This window comes from Dasypus novemcinctus, chromosome 1 (assembly GCF_030445035.2).
Source record: "Dasypus novemcinctus isolate mDasNov1 chromosome 1, mDasNov1.1.hap2, whole genome shotgun sequence".
Lineage (NCBI taxonomy): Eukaryota > Metazoa > Chordata > Mammalia > Cingulata > Dasypodidae > Dasypus > Dasypus novemcinctus.
Window position 1 is genome coordinate 132,632,440 of NC_080673.1, and position 20,452 is coordinate 132,652,891.

Sequence of the window (20,452 nt, forward strand, 5' to 3'; positions counted from 1 at the left end):
TTTTGCAAAGGAATTTCTGATATCTCAGATCTGCTTAGCATTGTCCATCATTAAAAGTGCATTTGGTAGGAAACTAATGTGGTTCAAGTGATTGGGCTCCTATCTACCATATAGGAGGTCCAGGGTTTGTTTCCTTTGGCCTTCTGGTAAGAGGCAAGCTGGCCCATGTGGTGAGCTGGCCTGAGCGGAGAGCTAGTTCACATGAAGTGCTGGTCCATGCAGAGTGCTGACGCATGCGGAGCGCTGGTCCATGCAGGAGCACTGGCCCACACAGCAGAGCTGGCCCGCATGGGAGAACTGTCCTGTTCAGGAGTGGTGGTCTGTGCAGAGAGCTGGTTCAGCAAGATGATGCAACAAAAGAGACACAGAGGAGAGACAATAAGAAATGCAGCAGACCAGGGAATTGAGGTGGTGCCAAAGATTGAGCACTTCTCTCCCACTCCAGAAGTTCTCAGGATTGGTTCCTGATGCCATCTAAAAAGAAGACAATCAGACACAGAAGAACGCACAGAGAGCAGACAGTAAGTGCAAAACAATGATGGGGGGGGGCGGTGAGGGAAAAATAAATAATTAAATAATAAGTCTTTTCTTAAAAAATACATTTGGTCATTCAAGGACACAAAATATTATAACCACTCCCAGCTGTCTGAATTATCCCAATTGAACTGAGAATCCCTGGTGTAGACGCCCTGCTGTGGATTCAATTGTGTCCTTCAGAAAGATATTTGGAAATAGGATCTTAAAAAACCTTATTACTTACTTAAGATAAGGCCACACTGGATTACAGTGGGTCCTAATCCATTATGACTGATGTCCTTATAAGAAGAGGATATTTGAATATAGACATGCCTTGTTTTATTGTGCTTCACTTACTGCACTTCACAAATTTTGTATTTTTTACAAATTGAAGGTTTATGGCAACTCTGTATTTAATAAGTCTATCAGGGCCATTTTCCAACAATATGTTCTTACTTCATGTCTCTGTGTCACATTTTGGTAATTCTCATAATATTTAAAACTGTTCATTATTAAATCTGTTATGTGATCTGTGATCAGTGTCTTTGATATTACTATGGTAATTGTTTCGGGGTGCCACAAAACATGAATATATAAGACAGCAAACTTAATAGATAAATGTTGTATGTGTTCTGACTGCTCCAGTGACCAGTCATCCCCTGTCTCTCTCCCTGTCTTCAGGCCTCCCTATTCTGGCAATATTGAAATTAGGCCAATTAATAACCCTTCAGTGTCCTCTAAGTGTTCGAGTGAAAGGAGGCATAGCATGAATCTCACTTTTTAAATCAAAAGCTAGAAATGATTGAGTTTAGTGAGGGAGGCATGTTGAAAGATGAGACAGGTGGAAAGTTAGACCTCTTGCACCAAATAGTTAGCCAAGTTGTGAATGCAAAGGTAAAGTTCTTGAAGGAAATTAAAACTTCTACTCCAGTGAACACGCAAATAATAAAAAAAGCAAAATAGCCATATTGCTGATATGGAGAAAGTTTTAGTGGTCTGGATAGTAGATCAAACCAATCACAATATTCCCCAAAGAAAAGCCTAATCCAGAGCAAAATCTAATTCCCTTCAAGTCTATAAAGGCTAAGAGAGGTAAGGAAGCTGCAGAAGAAAAGTTTGAAGCTAGCAGAGGATGGTTAATGTGGTTTAAAGAAAGAAGCTGTGTCTGTAACATCAAAGTGCAAGGTGAAGCAGCTACTGCTGATGTAGAAAGTACAGCAAACTTTTGGAAAGGTAGCAGACTAGAAAGGCATGCGGCTCACTTCTCTCACAGAAAAATAGCTAGAGGACAGGAAAAAATGGCCTGGAAAAAATCTTCTAGGGTTTAGGACACCAGGAGAAGCCTAGACACGGCCCAGAAGAGAAAGGGACAAAGGAAAAATATCAAGACAGAAAAACTTTGTATTAAAAACAGTAGCTGCTACTGCTGGTACCCTTCTCCACACAATTTTGAATACTCAGTCCTCTGGGCCTGCAACTACAGACAAAGGGGGCCCCAATGATCCAGCTCCCCAGGAAATGGAAGAGAGAGGGACACAGCCTAAGGCTGACTCAGCTTTGGACCCACAAATTTGGTTTGCTGTGTCCCATCAGCCCTTCCAGGCCCAGTGGAGCTGCACCATTTTTTGTCTTGGGAGCCAGCTCAAGATGAAAAAGATCTGGGATTAAGAGATCCAACCCTCTCAATCTCCCTCTCTACTAACTGGGACTGATTGTTGAGGATGCAGAGGGGAGTTGAATTACTTCCTACCCAGGAAAAGGGAGGAGGCTGACAGTGAAGGTTGGAGAACTTTCTTTGAGAAAGTTTGAATTACAAGGCTCTTAGCCTCCAGGCAGGAATTTATATAACTTTGATCTAGTCCATGATGCAGGAAATACACTCCAATCAGGCATTGAACTGAGAGGGCTGCCAAAGCACACTATCTGCTGGCAGACCACGTGCATGTGAGGAAATTGAAAGTAAATAAATAAAAGAGTTTTTTTCCAGTCTTTATAGGCTCCCTCACTGAGGGCCTAGGAAGCAGCTCTACAACCCATTATTGGGTCCAGGATGCAGTTTTGAGCAACTAACAGGGATAATCCTAAGGACTCATGTTGAAACAAGAATCAAAGAATATTAGTAATACACAGCCTCCAGCCAATAAATCCCTATGAAAGAGAGAGAAATTGAGCATCTGAGTAAACTCACCATCCTAATCAGATGCCCAGATGTCAGCAAAACATTACAAATGATACTAAGAAAATGGAAGACATGGCCCCAAAAAACAAATATATCAGAGCCACAGAAGAGATGCAGGATTTGAGACAACTAATTAACAAGACACATAATTTTCCAAAATCAAATTCATAAGGTGAAAGATAATATGGCTAAAGAGATAAACAACATCAAGAAGACATTGAGTGAGTACAGAGAAGAATTTGAAACCTGAATAGAGAAGTAATAGAGCTCATGGGAAGAAAGACATGACAGGTAAGATAAAAAGCATATTAGAGGCATACAATAGCAGATTTGAAACAATAGAATAAAGAACAAGTAATACCAAAGACAGAACAGCTGAAACTGAAAGAAAGAACAGGGAGAAAAGAATGGAAAAATTTCAACAGGGGTTCAAGGAGCTGATGACAATATGAAATGGAACAAATTACATGTCCTGGGAGTTCTAGGAGGAAAAGTGAAGGGAAAGGGACAGAAAGAGTATTTGAGGAAATAATAGCTGAAAATTTCCCAATTCTCTTGAAAGAAATGAACTTACATGCCCAAGAAGCACAGTGTACCCTAATCAGAATAAATCTGAATAGACATACCCCAAGACACATATTACTCTGAATGTCAATCATCAAAGATAAAAAGAAAATTCTGAGAGCAGGAAGGGAGAAGCAAACCATCACATATAAGCAATGACCAGTAAGACTTAATGCAGATTTCTCATCGAAAACCATGGCGACAAGAAGACAGTGCTATGATACAATTAGGATACTGAAAGAGAAAAACTGCCAGCTGAGAATTCTTTATCCAGATAAGCTGTCCTTCAAATATGAAGGTGAAAATATTCACAAACAAACAGAAACTGAGAATTCATAAAAGAGAATCCAACTTTGCAGGAAATATTAAAAGATCCCTTAGCCTAAAAGAAAAATACAGAAGAGAGAGACTGGGAGGAGAGTACAGAAGAGAGAATAGTGGAAAGGATAATCAAAAGAGTAAAAAGGGAAACAGACTTTGGCCCAGTGGTTAGGGCGTCCGTCTACCACATGGGAGGCCTGCGGTTCAAGCCACGGGCCTCCTTGACCTGTGTGGAGCTGGCCCATGCGCAGTGCTGATGCACACAAGGAGTGCCGTGCCACACAGGGGTGTCCCCCGCGTAGGGGAGCCACACAGGGGTGTCCCCCGCGTAGGGGAGCCCCACGCGCAAGGAGTGCATCCATAAGGAGAGCCGCCTAGCGCGAAGGAGGGAGCAGCCTGCCAAGGAATGGCGCCGCCCACACTTCCTGTCCTGCTGACGACAACAGAAGCGGACAAAGAAACAAGACGCAGCAAAAAGACACAGAAAACAGACAACCGGGGGAGGGGAGGGGAATTAAATAAATAAAAATAAATCTTTAAAAAAAAAAGAGTAAAAAGAAGAAAATGAGACATAACATATGAAAACCAAAGAATAAAATGGTGAAAGTAAACAATGCATTTACAGTAATATTACTGAATGTGCAAGGATATAAAATCTCCAATCAAAAGATACAGGCTGACAGAATGGAAAGTAAACATGAGGCATCCATATGCTGCTTATAAGAGGCTCACCTTAGACCCAGGGATATAAAGTGGCTGAAAATGAAAGGCTGGAAAAACATACTCCATGCAAATAGTAACCAAAAAATAGTAGGGGTAGCTATACTAACATTGGAGAAAACAGAGTTTAAATGCAAGGGGTGCCCCAAAATACATGAGGTAAACTCTGACAAAACTGAAGAGAGAAATAAACATCTCTACAATAATTGTTGGAAACTTCAACACTCCATTACATCATTAGAGAAAACAACTAGACAGAAGATCAACAAGGAAACAGAGAACTTGAACAATATGATAAAAGAGTTAGACCTAACAAGCATTTAGAGAACACTGCATCCAAAATTAATGGGTTATACATTCTTCTCAAGTGCCCATGGATCTTTCTCCAGGATAGACTACATGTTAGGTCACAGTGAAGTTCTCAGGAAATTTCTCCAGGATAGATCACATGTTAGGTCACAATGTAACTCTTGATAAATATAAAAATATTGAAGTTTTACAAAACACATTCTCAGATCATAATGAAATGGAACTAGAAATCAATAATCAGGAAAATTACAGACCAATCTCTCTAATGAACATAGATGCAAAAATTCTCAACAAAATGCTTGCAAATTGAATGCAACAGCATATCAAAAGACTTATACATCACAACCAAGTAAAATTTGTTCTTGGTAGGCAAGGCTGGTTCAACATAAGAAAATCAATGTAATACACCTCATTAAATTGAAGGGAAAAAACTACATCATCATTCCAATTGATGCACAAAAGGCATACAACAAAATCAAGCATCCTTTCCTGATTAAAGAAAAAAACACTTCAAAAGATAGGCATAGAAGGAAAATTCCTCAAAAAGAGTATATGAAAAATCCACAACCTACATCATACTCAATGAGGAAAGTTTGAAAGTTTTCCCTCTAAGATTGGGAACAGGACAAGGATGCCCACTGTTCCCATTGTTATTCGATTTTGTACTAGAATTTCTAGCTAGAACAATTAGACAAGAAAAAAAAATTAAAAGCATCCAAATAGGAAAAGAGGAAGTAAAACTCTCCCTATTTGTGGATGACATGATCTTATATTTAGAAAATTTTGAAATGTCTACAACAAAGCTACTTGAGCTAATAAATGAGTTCTCAAAAGTGGCAGGATACAAGATCAACATGCAAAAATCAGTATTGTTTTTGTATAGTAGTATTGAACAATCTAAGGAGGAAATCAGGAGGACAATTCCATTGATAATAGCAATGAAAAGACTCAATTAACTAGAAATCAATTTAACCAAAGAAGTACAGGGCCTATATGCAGAAAAATTTAAAAAAAAAAAAATGCTAAACGAAATCAACAAAGACTTAAACAAATGGAAAGGTGTACTATGTTTATGGATTGGAGGACTAAATATCATGAAGATGTCAATCCTGTCCAAACTATTTATAGATTCAATGCAATACCAATCAAAATTCCAACAGTCTACTTTACAGAATTAGAAAAGGCAATTACCAAATTCATTTGGAAGGAAAAGTGCACTGGAATAGTCAAAAGCATTCTAAAAATGAAGAGCGACATGGGAGAAATTTCACTGCCTGACCTTGAAATGTATTACAAAGCTACAGTGGTCAAAACAGCATGGCGCTGGCTATGTACAGCAGGGGAAGCATAGAGAAATTTGAGAGGCGAAGAATTTTCTTGTTTGTTATAATTATTACTGAAATAATGAAATGCTCTCATAATAATGAAAGTGATTAATACACAGCTATGTGATTATAACAAATACCATTGATTGTACACTTTGGATGAACTCGATGCTTTATTAATATGTACTAATAAAATTGATCTGTCTAAAAAAATTATCAAGGGGATAAGACGACCCATTCTGTGGATAGCAGTCAGCCTCTTTCCCCAACCATTCCTGTCATTGCCCAATGGACTCGTGAACAAAGTGGCCATGGTGGTTAGGATGGAGGTTATACATGGGCTTAGCAACATGAACCTCCTCTCACCAAAGCTGACTTGGCTACAGTGACTGCTGAATGCCCAATCTGCCAGCAGTAAAGACCCACACTCAGGACCTGTATGGCACCATTCACCAAGGTAATCAACCTGCTACCTGTTGGCAGGTTGATTACATTGTCCCACTTCCATCATGGAAGGGGCAACAATTTGTTCTAAGTGGAGACCACATAATCCTAATATGGGTTTGCCTTCCCTGCACACAATGCTTCTTCCAAAACTACCATCAATGGGCTTACTGAATGTCTTTTCAGCCAACAAGTATTCTCCATAGGATTGTTCTGATCAAGAACCCACTTCACAGCAAATGATGTGTGGGAATAAGGACATGGTCATGGAATTCACTGGTCTTACCATGTTCTCCATCATTCTGATGGAACTGGATTGATAGAATCATGAAATGGCCTTTTGAAGACTCAGTTACAGTACCAATTGGTGACAATACCTTGCAGGGCTAGGGCAGTGTTCTCCAGGAGGCTGTTTGTGCTCTAAATCTGTGCACTAAATCTCTATGGTGCTGTTTTTCTCATAGCCTTGATTCATATGTCCAGGATTCAAGGAGTGGAAATGGCAGTGGCCACCACTCACTATTACCCCTAGTGATCCACTAGGAAAATTTTTGCTTCCTGTCCCTGTGACTTTAAGCCCTGCTGGTCTACAGATCTTAATTCCAAAAGGAGGAGTGCTTCCACTAGGGAACACTACAATGATTCCATTGGCTCCTCATGCCACTAAATCAACTAGCAAAGGAGGGAATTACTGTACTGGCTGGGTGATTGATACTGTCTATCAAGGGGAATGAAAACTGCACCTACACAATGGAGGTAAAGAAGAGTTTGCCTGATGTTGCCTCATTTGTATATTGAAAGCAAATAACTTGTAAGTTTCACAGGTCACAGCCAGAGAGAAGGTTGTCCCAAGACAAACTGTATTCCTAAAACTGATAGTGATGTAATTTTGTACTTAGCATTACTATTAAATGATTTACGTTTCTTTTGAATATTGTAATGTCTTTTTGGGATTCAGAGGGTGGAATGTGGCAGTTCAAGATTATTTTATGAATCCCAAAAAGAGAAAGATTATGTTTGTAAACTAATCTATTTCTCTGGGTAGGATAAATTTGATTGCTTTAAATACAGCTGAGGTGCCTTTGACTAGATTACCTGTTAGGATTTAGGGCTTTTGATTTGACTATAACAGTGGACGTGACTCAGACTGAGTTCTTGATCCCTCTCTGGGTCTGATATAAACAGATACTCAATCAGACACAGAAAGAGAGAGCTCTGTTTTTTGTTGCTTTTTTTCCTTGATCCTGCCTTGTGACAGAAAGGAGGTGGCTCAAACAGCTGAGGCCCTGGGGAGGGCTGAACCATTTTGCCTGATAGCTTACAGCTGACCTTGGGAAGAAAGCCAGACAGTCGAAACTGATATAGAAAGCCCTAAGAAACAAGCTCTATGCCAGTCTGCAACTGAAATCAGAAAAAATTGGAGCAGTTGAGACTAAGAAAGGAAGCCCAGGGGAGAAGGCTGAAACTACACAGAGATTGTCCCCCATCTTGCTTCAACACATGGCAGATGACTTTTGAGAGGACACCTCTTGTGGTGACTTGAATCAACTTTTTAAGGTCTTGGAACTGTAAGCTCTTTACCACAAATAAATACCATTTATTTAAAAATAAAAGAAAAAGAGCTTGCCTGGAATGTGGAGATCTCCTAAGGTATCTTTTAATATTACCATGCCCTGTAATTAATGTCAACGGAAAATTGCAACAACCCAGTCCAATCAGGACTAACAATGGTCCAGAATCTTTAGGTATGAAAGTTTGGGTCACCCAACCCTGCAAAAACTACCACTAGCTGAGGTTCCTTCAGAGGGTAAAAGGAACATGGAATGAGTAGTAGAGGAAGGTAGTGATAAATATGAACTTCAACCACATGGCCAGTTACAGCAATGAGGACTGTTAATGGTCATGAATATTCTATTCTTGTTTTGAGTATGTTTGTATGTGTACATAAAATAAATATCTTTGTTTTCTTCCCTATCCACTCGGTTTATGATATGACATAAGCTGTATTAGCTCATGTCATAGTATTTAAGGATGTCAAGTTTAAGAGTGAACATTACCCAAGGACTTGCATCCTATTCTGGAGGATTTATTGTATTTTTATTTGTATGCAGGATAGCTGAGTATTGTCAGCAAAAAATTATGTATTTATATATGTAAGTATTTTGGTATTGTTTATGAATTCCAAAAAGAAATATAGATTATATTTGTAAAATGCTCCATTCCTCTGGCATGAAAACCCTTTGATTGTATTAGATTCAGTTGAGACATCTGATTAAATTATGTTACGATTCAGGCTATGATCCAACTATGTCATTAGAGTGAGACTCAACATCGAGTCCCAGCCACCTTAGTATAAAACAGATGGTCACACTGAAGTAAATACACAGAGAAGGAGAAGACAGAAGCAGATATGCAGGAAGAGAGAGTGATCCATAGAGAGGCCCCAGGAAGAGAGATGAGCCTGATAGTCTACAGCTCACCTTGTGGAGAGAACAGAGCAGCTGAACCTGGAAAGAAACAAGCCCCAGGGATAAAGATGAGCCTTATGCCTGCCTACAGCTGAGATAGGAAGAAGCTGGGTCCATGGAACCTTAAGAGGAAAGAGGAAGGCTGAACCCTCGTAGATGTTCCCTACCATCTTGCTTCCACATGTGGCAACAGAGTTTGATGAGGAAGTAACTCTGAGTTGTACTCTTTAGGGTCTTGTAACTATAAGCTTCCACCCCAAATAAATACCCTTATAAAAGCCAAAAGAATTCTGGTACTTTGGATCAGCACCCTTTGACTGACTAACACACACATACACATAAACACATACACATCCGTTATTGTTTTTATTTAGAGACTAAGTATGGTTTAAGGTAATGTGTATGGCTGCCAGGTTGACAAGGAATGGACTGTGATGGTTAGGCTAATGTGTAAACTCAACCAGGTAATGATACCCAGTTGTTTGTTCAAGGAAGCACTAGGCTAATTGTAATAAAATGGTATTTTATGGACACTGATCAACAGTCAGTTGATTGCATAGATGGCTGGTTGCATCTAAAATCAACTATGGAGATTACCATCAGCAGTGAGTGATGTATCATTCAATTAGTTGAAGTTCTGAAAAGGAGAAGTGATTTCAGCATTCAGAGATAATTCCCATGTCTGTTTCAGATAGCCAGCGTGTCGTCGAGAATTCAACAAGGTCCTTCATCTGAGTCCCTGGTTTGCAGCCTGCCCTGTGGAATTTGGACTTGTGTATCTTGCAGTTGTGTGAGACAATTTTATAAAATCTCTTATTAGTTACAAATATCTCCTGTCAGTTCTGTTTCCCTAAAGAACTACGACTAATATAACTATAAAGTCTTAATCTTTAAGAAGTACATTACAGGCGGCGGACTTGCCCAGTGGTTAGGGTGTCTGTCTACCACATGGGAGGTCGGCGGTTCAAACCCCAGGCCACCTTGACCCATGTGGAGCTGGCCCATGCGCAGTGCTGATGCACACAAGGAGTGCCGTGCCACACAGGGGTGTCCCCCGCGTAGGGGAGCCCCACGCGCTAGAAGTGTGCCCCGTAAGGAGGGCCGCCCAGCGGGAAAGAAAGTGCAGCCTGCCCAGGAATGGCACCACACACACGGAGAGCTGACACAACAAGGTGACGCAACAAGAAAAAAAGAAACACAGATTCCCATGCTGCTGACAACAACAGAAGCGGACAAAGACAGAGCAAATAGACACAGAAAACAGACAACTGGGGTGGGAGAGAAATAAATAAACCTTTAAAAAAAAAAAAAGTACATTTCATAAGACCATAGCTGCCATAAATAGTGATTCCTCAGATGGATCTCAGGAAAGTAAATTGAAAACCTTCTGGAAGAGATTCACCATTGTAGATGCCATTAGGAACATTTGTGATTTATGGGAGGAGTTCAAAATATCAACATTAATAGAAGTTTCGTAAAAGTTGATTCTAACCCTCACGGACGACTTTGAAGGGTTCAGAACTTCCTTGGAGGAAGTAACTGAAGATACGGTGGAAATAGAAAGCGAACTAGAATTATAAGTGTAGCCTGATGATGTGATGAAATTGCTGCAATCTCATGATAAAACCTGAACAGATGAGAAGTTGCTTCTTATGGAAGAGCAAAGAAAGATTTTTTTTGAGATGGAATCTGCTCCTAGTAAAGATGCCATTAACATTGTTGAAATGACAACACAGGATTTAAAATAGTAAACTTCATTGATAAAGTAGCAGTAATATTTGAGAGGAATGACTCTCAATTTTAAAACACATTCTGTGTGTAAAACGCTATCAAGCAGCATCACATGCTAGAAAGAAATCTTTCATGAAAGGAAGAGTCAATTGATCAGACAAACCTCATTGCTATCTTATTTTTAAAATTGCCACAGTCATCCAAACCTTCAACAACCACCACCTGATGAGTCAGCAACCATCAACATCAAGGCATGACTTTCCATCAGCAAAAAGATTACAAGTTATTGAAGGCTCAGATGAGGTTAGCATTTTTTTTAGAAATAAAGTACTTTTAATTAACGTATGTACATTGTTTTATTAGACATAATCTATACTTAAGACTACAGCATAGTGTACACATAACTTTTATATGCACTGAGAAACCAAAAGCTCGTTTGACTCATTTTATTGCAATATTCACTTTACTATAGTGGTATGGAACTGAGCTAGCAATATTTCTGAGGTATGCCTGTACATTAGTAGGAAGAGAAGAGGGTCAAATGACAGAGAGAAAGATTGAGTTATGCCGCAAACCAAAGAACCCCATGGTTTGTCAGCAAGCTGCTGCCAGAACCTTATAGAGTTCCTGCTAAAACCTCGATTTAGGATTTACGACCTCCAGAATGATGAGACAATAAACTTCTGTTGTTTTAACCCATCCAGTTTAAGATACTTTGTTAATGCAACCCTAGCCAACTAAGACACACTCAAGTCAATAGATTTGAACATATTTAAAATTGTATTCTCAGTTTTCTATAGCTACAAATTAGCAAAGTGTTGTACCCTTTTATGCAAAAGCCATCTTCTAATGAATTATGACTCCAGTTATAAGTCTGAACTGGATGCAAGAAGTGGTAGGGGCGTGGAACAAGTAGGTCCCCCAAGGTCGTTATAGGGATTCCAGGCAAGGCAGGTGCAGTCTCAACAGAAAGAGAAGAGGGGCTGCTGGGAAGGTTTGATATTTTTTGGCCCCCAAAGTCATCTGAATTTCCCCAAATGTTCTCAGGGTCTCACTGTTTCCCAAATACTTAATGATTTTTACTTATTAGCACTGGATAGCCTATAAATTCAATGTTCATTTTAATTCTTCAATTCAGAAGATCAGACTCCATATCTTATTTTCAGATGTAATTGCCTCAGGCCTGAAGATGAAAGAGTTAGGAAGAGTTTCTTTTATGACAATTATAGAAGCTCCCAGATTACCTGACCATGCTTGGATCCTGGAACTTAAAATCCTATTTGTCATTGTCTTTAATTCAGCTTTTTTTTTTTTTTTTGAAACGGTTAGAAGCAGAATCTACCCCACAAATCTTGTATTCTGCATTCTCCCCTTAGCCATGTTGGTTGCCAAAGATTTTGCCTTCAGTAGGCGCTTCATTTTGGTCAACCAAAAGTGATAGTTCAAGTAACATAGATTGCCTGGGTACTACCTTTTGATGCAGAAAGAATTCTTCCTTCCTTAGAACTTACCCAGGCCAGATAACTACCCAAAGATTCCCATTTGCTTGAGAGAATGTTTCTGTAGCCACTTCTGGTACTACTCTACTAGCCACGGTTATGTTGTAGAGAGTGGAATATACACAAGTTTAAGCAGAATGGGATGTATTGCAGGACATTAAATGACTTAAGCAATTATTTTGGAGGACAGATGGAATGAATTTTAGATGAACTTTCAGAATTAATGTCCAAAGCCACATCTCAGGGCCAAAATCTAAAAGGTGCCTGCCAAATTTAAGTTAAAGCTAAAACATCTTGGCTCCAAAACCATTCCACCTCTATAGTGAGAACTTTGGGGTGAAAAAATCATGCGACCTCTGCTACAATGGAAACTTCCTGCCAAATTTTGAAGTCTGTTTCAGAAGTCTCTGCCAAAATTGGTACCAGCAAAGTGGATAACCCACAATCTCCCTTTCTCCTCACTTACCTCGGTTGTGAGTTCAAGTATTTATGATTTGTATCTGACTGAAGGATCCAATATCAAATCTGGATCCCTAGTTGCAAGGCATGCTTGGAAAAGTAGTTTTTAATTTTCCAATATCTTCTGTACAGAAAGGTACATTCGAAGATTAGGTCTTTCTGTTCCTCTGCTTGGAATGTTCATGTCTCTAGGTACTTGCCTGCCTCTTTCTCTTTCCTTCCTTAATTCTTTGCTCAAATGTCACTTTTGGAATGCAGTTTTTCCTTATTACTTTGTGGTAAATTGCAACTCCTCCCATACAGCTAGCACTTGCTATCTGCCTTTTCTTCTATATGTCTTTCCTTTTTTTTAAGATTTATTTTTATTTATTTCTATCCCCTTCCTGCCCATTGTCGGCTTTCTGTGTCTATTCACTGTGTGTTCTTCTGCGTCCACATTATCCAGTGGCACTGAGAAACTGCTTCTCTTTTTTGTTGCTTCATCTTACTGTGTCAGCTCTCCATGTGTGCAATTCCACTCCTGGGTGGGCTGCACTTTTTTCATTTGGGGCGGCTCTCCTTGCGGGTGGGGCACCTCTACGCAGGGACACCCCTGCGTGGCATGGCACTCCTTGTACGTGGCAGCACTGTGCATGGGCCAGCTTACCACATGGGTCAGGAGGCCTTGGGGATTGAATCCCAGACCCTACATATGGTAGACTGAGGCTCTATCAGTTGAGCCATGTCCACTTCCCCTATATGTCTTTTTGTTTGACCCTCTGACTAGAAATAGAAACTATATGTAAATGTTGTTGAATAAAAGAAGAGCCAGCAAATTCACTGGATCTGCTATAGGTATCATTGGTATGTGGAATGTTTCTTTTTTTGCTACTGAAATTTATCGTATTCTTCCTTTACGCATTAAGCTCTTACTATCTTAAGAAGTCCTTTCCATCAGTGCATGGCCAGTTACCAGCCAGGAATAGGGTGAGGAGGGCAGCAAGGGCGATAGAGAGGCAGAGCTCAGTCTCGCTCACTTGTGCCGCATGGCTGAGTTGGGGGTGGCTGGCCAGGAACCCGTGAAATACTACGAGTTGAAGCTGACTGAGGCCAGCATGAACCTCAGCCCTGAGTGTATTGGGCCACTTTTGCGCTGGAGCATGTGCTGGGCAAGGGAGGCAAACAGTAAGGTGTTCCAGGTGCAAAAGGTGCAAGGCATCAACTCAGGCAAAATATATGCCATAAAAAGTCCTGAGGAAGGCCAAAATTGTTTGCAATGCCAAGGATACAGCACACACGCAAGCTGAGAAGAACATTCTGGAAGGCATAAGCATTTCATTGGAAGGGCTATGCCTTCCAGATTGGTGGCAAGCTCTACCTTATCCTAGAGTGCCTCAGTGGAGGTGAGCTCTTCACACATCTGGAGTGAGAAGGCATCTTCCTGGACAACTCGGCCTGTTGTATCTGGCAGAGATCACACTGGCCCTCAGACACCTCCATTCCCAAGGCCTCATCTACCTTGACTTCAAACCCAAGAACTTCGTTGTCAGCAGCCAGGGCTGCATCAAATTGCCTCTGTAAACTGTTCACCAGGGCTCCTTCACTCACACCTTCTGCGGCACCATCAAGTACATGGTACCTGAGATTCTGATGTGCAGTGGCCACAACCAGGCAGTGGAGTGGTGGAGCTTGGAGACCTTGATGTATGAAATGCTCCCTGGATCACCACCCTTCACCTCAGAGAACCTGAAGAAAATCATGGACAAGATCATCAAGGGGAAGCTGATGCTGACTCCCTACCACACTCCTCATGCCCGAGATCTCGTCAAAAAATGTCTGAATTAGAATTCCAGCCAACATACAAGGGTAGCCCAGAGGACACTGCTGATGTGCAGAGGCACTCCTTCCAGTACATCAGCTGGGATGACATCCTGGCCCGATGCGTGGATGCCCCATTCAGACCCTGACTGTAGTCAGAAGAGGACGTGAGCCAGTTTGACACCCGCTTCACGGGGCAAATGCCAGTGGACAGCCCAGACTGCAGGACTCTCTGCATGGGCACCACCCAGGCTTTCCTGGGCTTCACGTACATAGCGCCCTCTGTTGTGGACAGCATCAAGGAGGGCTTCTCCTTCCAGCCGGAACTGCGTTCCCTGAGGCGCCTCCACAGCAGAACACCGACCCCCGTCAGCCCCCTGAAGTTCTTCTATTTTGAGGGGTTCCCGCCCAGCCCCGGGTCACCGGAACCTGGGGAGCCATCTCTACTCCACTCCTGCAGCCACCGCAGCCACCACTGCCCCCCCCCCAATCTGTCCCCTCTCCGGGGCCAAGAAATGCAAAAGGAACCGCGGGCGCCCAGGGCACCAGCAGGATGGGTGGGACCGAGGGGTTGCTGTGGCTGTTGAGGGACCTATTGGCATTCTGTAGGGGCCACAGGACCTGGGGCCATTCCCCGAGAACTGGGGAGTGTCTGGGGCTCTGGGAGCGAGTGTGTGTCCCTGTTAGGCTGACAGTAGTCCCTGAATCATGAGCACAGAGGGGCAGGGCTTCAGCTCCTAGCAGAGGGTCCCAGCCACTCAATGGGACCTGCAGTTGGAGCTATACCCTTGGAGAATTAAAGGACTCAATCATAGCACCAAAAAAAAATAAAAAACAAAAAAAAAAAAACACTTTATTTTCATGTGATTTTATACATATTCAATATTTTATTCTGAATTTTATACTTTTGCTTTTGAGGTTAGTTTTTAATAAGTTTGAAAATTTTTATGTATGTTATGATGTAGAGTTACAATTTCATTTTCCCCATTTTGTCCAATTATCCTATCACCATTTAGTGAAGTCTATTCTTTCCCCTCTGATTGATAATACCCTTTCTGTCATGTACCAAGTTGCCATGTATACATGTACATGTTTTTGATTCTGTGCTTGCTAATGCTCTTTCTCTATTCTTGCTCTGTTATTTCATTGCCTCCTTTTTGAACTCATTATGTGTGAAAATATCAAAGTTAAGGTATATTTTACTATACTTTCTGGGTTGTTACACGATATAAAATATTTGCATATTTGAGGATTCAAGAAGGTTTCTGTGAATCTCTTTCATGTATGTCAAGGATCTATTATACTACTTTCTGAGCAAAATACATTCACAACTATGCACTTTTGTATGAGCTGTATGCAGTGCCCTATATAGTGTATATCACATAGTAAGTGTTCAACAAATATTTGTGGGAAGAATAAATGACTGAAAGATTTCCTTGGGACTCCCTGGATTTTTCCTGATATAACCAGATCACTCCCCACCTCTTTAATTGACTCAATTTGTCCCAAAAGATACAAACAGAAATTGTTCTAACTTCAATTTGAATGTAAAAAATCCAAGAACTCATAAATCTACATGTAGGCATTGTTCCATGCAATAACCACTTTAATTCCTCCAAACAAACAAGGACAAAAATTTTCAAACTAACAAACATAAAATGGAAAACTAAACCTAGTTTGTTAAGTTTCTGTGTGTTACATAGTTTCTTTGCATAGTAACCAAGAGTTAATGTACACTATTTGGTTATAGAGTATCCTTGATGTATTTCTTTTTGTTGTTGTTGTTTAACTGTCTTAACTCTCTCTTTTTTTTTCCCTATGCCCCCACCCCCCTGCTGTTTTTTTTTTGTTTGTTTGTTTTTTGGTTTTTTTTTTTTGCTGTATCCATTTGCTGCATGATCTTCTGAATTTTTTTCTCTTTTTGTCTTCTCTTCTCATTTTTCTCCTCTATGATTCACCAGGATTCAATCCTGGGGACCCCTGATATGCAGAGAGGTTCCCAGTCACTTGAGCCACCTCAGTTCCTGGTTTCTGTTGTGCCTCTCCTTGACTCTCTATTTTGTCTCTCTTTTGTTGCATCATCATTTTGCTGCATGACTCACTTGCATGGACACTGGCTAAGTATGTGGGCACTCAGCTCACCACGTGGGCAAGTTTTTTTTACCAGGAGACCCCAGGGATAAAACCAGGTTCTCTAATATGGTAGGCAGAAGCCCAATCACGTGAGTCACATTCACTTCCCATTCTTGGTGTATTCCTAATCTCAGAGTGTTTTTTTCCTGCTCTTCAAGAATCTCTGTTTTTTCAATTCCTTTATTCCCTTCTTTACTCAATTTAGGAATGCAATCAGAAAAATAATGCTATTTAAATTTTATTCTAAATAAACCTAAGAGATAAGGTATATATTTGAGCAAAAGAAAATGTAACATGAAAGATGTATTTATTACCCAAAAGACATTTAATGATCTGAATTTATTTATGCAGCCACACTGTTCTACTAAGTTGGTCAGTAATTAATTATTATTTGTGCTAGACTGTCATCTCCATAGCCCTCAGTTTAATTATTTCTTACGTGGCTCTGCTTCCAGAATAAGGGACTAAGAAAATGATTCTAGGTAACATGCTACCTATCAGCATTTGTGATATTTTTTTAATACTTTCACATTACATTAATTCCAGAAGACTAAGGTCATTGGATGGATGGAAATTAGGGGGAGGCAGATTTCATTTCAATAAAAATATATCTCAGAATCCTTGGAATGGTCCATAAGGCCCCGAATGCCTTGGCTGTAGCTTATTTCCTACAATCTCATCTTGCAAACATTCTTTTACTCAGTTTCTGTTTTAGTTCTTTGACAGTTCGATGCCTTCTTTTCAGGCTTTTTGCACACATACTCCTTTGGTCAGGAATATTTTTCTCTATATTTTTGCCTAACTAGTTTCTCCTGTAGATCTCAATTCAAACATCAATTCCTCAGAGAAGCTCTACCCCCAAAACAAAACAAAACAAAACAAAAAACAAAACTTTCTAGGGCAGATATCCTGTACTTTTCCCTTGCAGAAGTTGTTTTAGTACTTCACATTTGTGAGTCTCTTACACTAGACTGTAAGCTTTCATGCAAAAGGGACCATGTTTTGCTTTGCTCACCATTTTTCTCACTTAACATAGTGCCTCATACATAGTAGGTAGGCAACAAATATTAGGTAAATGAAAATCTATTCTTATGTTGGATAAACTGGCAATTTTCAACTCAAATTCCAAAACAAGCAAACCAAAAACTCACATTAAAAAAACAGAGAAAAAATAAAAAGACACGTGACGTGAATGAGTAAATAAAACTGAGTATAAGAAATAGGAATTTGTAGAAACTGTGAGGGATTAAAGAGGGCATGGCTCTGTACAGGCTCTGTGTTCAAGCAACTTTAAAATGCTGTGCAGACAAAATATACCATGTGATGTACCAGATTTGATTACAGGCTGCCAATTTGCAACCTTTGTCTTAAATTAATTTATATATTAATTACAAATGATATTATGGAGGATATTTAATGAAATGAAAAAATGCTCATATATGTTAAGTAGGAAAAAGGCATATTAAGAAGCAGTAGCAGTATTTTCATTTAAAAAATACACTTAGAAAACACTGGAAAAGTCTGTATTAAGATATCGACAGTGGTTATCTCTCTATGTATACTTTTCTGTATTCTCTTAATGCTCTACAATGAATATGTACTGTTTTATATTTTAAAATTATGTTTTTAAAAGATGGAATAATAACTCAGATGACAACATGGAGTTTAAAATCTAGTAGACTAGGATCTGGGGCAGGGTGATTAATTAATAGACTATGGCAATAAGATGGTGGAAGCCAAATCAAGGTAGTGACTTAAGACAAAGTGAAGGAAGTAATTAGAGATGAGAAAATAGAAAGAACAGGATTTGGAAATCCTGGCTCTGTTTAGGTTGCAGATTGGATTAAAGAAACATTAGCTTAAACATGGTAATTGAATTGGTAGCCCTGGATCTATATGGGTTGGAGATAAAAATGGGGCAAAGGCCTGAATCTTGAGAAACTCTTGAAGTAGAAGAGCTAGACATATGAAAAGAGGCTCATAAAGGATAAGTAGGATTGATTATAGAAAAATAAAACAAGTAGGTGGTTATCTTGGAAATAAAAGGAATTAGGTTTCAAGTAGAAATTGGCCAATGATGCTAGTGGAGAAAGCATCTTGCCCACATTGATTGTTTGCTTTCTGTGAAAGGATCTCAATTGTTCCAGCTCTTTCTCTTCCACCTGAGGAAGTTGAGTGACCAGGATGATTAGTACATTTGTGAAGAATATCTGATTTAGTGCTGTTCTCCAACCTCTTAAAAACAAGCTTGCCACAGAGACAAATTCTCATTTGACCTGCCAAACTGTCTTTGTCTAGCTAAGAACTGGAGATATAAGTCTAATTCTAGGGTCCAATTAGTATGTCTATTTGACTTTCACACTAAGCAACATTAACCAACTTAGTTTCATCACTTATAAAGATGATATTTTAGCTCCTACCTCTATCTTTGTCTTTATTGTTCAGAACCAAGGCAAGAAAGGAGTGAATTATATTATTAGAGGCCCCTGGGAAACCCCAGCAACTGATGTCAAATACCACAAAGGTCAGATAAGGTAGTAGCTGAAATGAGGCTAATTAATTTGACAGTTAGGAAGTAATCATAGTTGCTATCTTCCTTAATAGAGCCAAAGAGATTCTCTAAGGAAGGCAATTGAGGGAGTATCTCTTCAGTGGTTGGAAGAGGGTAAATATAACTACTGCCCCAAATCTATTTCTGTAAAATTCTCTAAGAATGGGGACATACCATCTAATGAATTGTCTTAGTCGGGGCTATTTTAGTTGCAAGCGAATAAAACCCACCTTAAAATAGCTTTTAGGAGTGAAGAAAAGGCAGAATTTAGTGCTTAACTTAATGAAGGACAATGGATAAATCTATGATCCTGAATTTCAAATAGTATCATCTGGACTCTTCTCTTTCTCTCTTTCTATTGCTCATACCTGCCTTTTTCTCTCTCTCTCTCTCTCTCTCTCTCTCTCTCTCTCTCTCTCTCTCTCTCTCTCTCTCTTTCTCTTTTTGTTTCTTTCTTTCTGCTATGTAAGAGAAGTTTGTTCCTTACCATGTCAAGGAAGGTCAGCAGCAACCCTAGCCCCAGGAAAATTTTCAGGGATGACTATAAAGACTGGTTTGGTTCATGTGCCTATTTTTTATGGCAGGGGAGAAAAAAGTCATATGACTGACAGCCTTATCAGATAAAGGAAAGGAATTTCCTGTAAAGAAGAGATGGGCATTCAAAAAGCAACTGTTGTCTACCACAGTCCACCCCTTGGCTACCTAGCATACATACTCGTATTTCTTCCTGTACATATAATTTCAATAATTCCCGTAAGACAATGTACGCACCCAATGGACAAATGAAATATACACCTCCCCAATGAGAGTCAGGCCAAAGTCTCACCCAGTTACTGCATCCTGTTTGAAAATCAAGTTTCTTGGGTTGGGCCTCCTTATAGTATAATATGGGAGAGATGATTTTATTAGATAGTGGAATATACTTAATAAAAAAGAGTAAGAAAGTAGATGACTAAATTTAATTTAATGGCTTTGGATTTGCTCTCTAGAAGTCTCCCCCTTATCCTTTGCCCACATCAGAGAGTATTTTAGAATTAAGAAAACCGTTTTTTTGCAAGGCATGGCATTTCTCTGTCAATGCAATTCTCTTTGACTCTTAGTTGGCTGCTGGCCACCTTGATTTTCAATAACTCTGTGATTTAGAAACCAAAAGCAGAAATAGTCTGTGTTAACTGTTTTCTGTCCCTTAGCAATGTCTATTCTACAGAAAATTAATCTTAACTATTTCTATTTTGGGTTTTGCATTCAAAATTATAAGCTGAGGAATGAATATGGGAATTAATGCAGCTGGATTTTCTCTGGCCCCAAGTTGCATCTCAGTGGACAGCTCCTCAAAATAGGTTATTTATCAAACTTTGTCAGGCAGGATGTGTACAGCTAAAGATGCATGACATGGTGAAGGATCAGACTTTTACCAATGATATCTTTTACTGTGT

At 39.8% G+C, this 20,452-nt stretch overlaps 1 pseudogene; it reads left to right on the forward strand.

Annotated features, from left to right (window-relative positions):
* The first annotated feature begins 1,314 nt into the window (after window positions 1-1,314).
* On the forward strand, window positions 1,315-14,941 carry LOC101442351 (ribosomal protein S6 kinase beta-2 pseudogene; annotated as a pseudogene).
* Window positions 14,942-20,452: the final 5,511 nt, after the last annotated feature.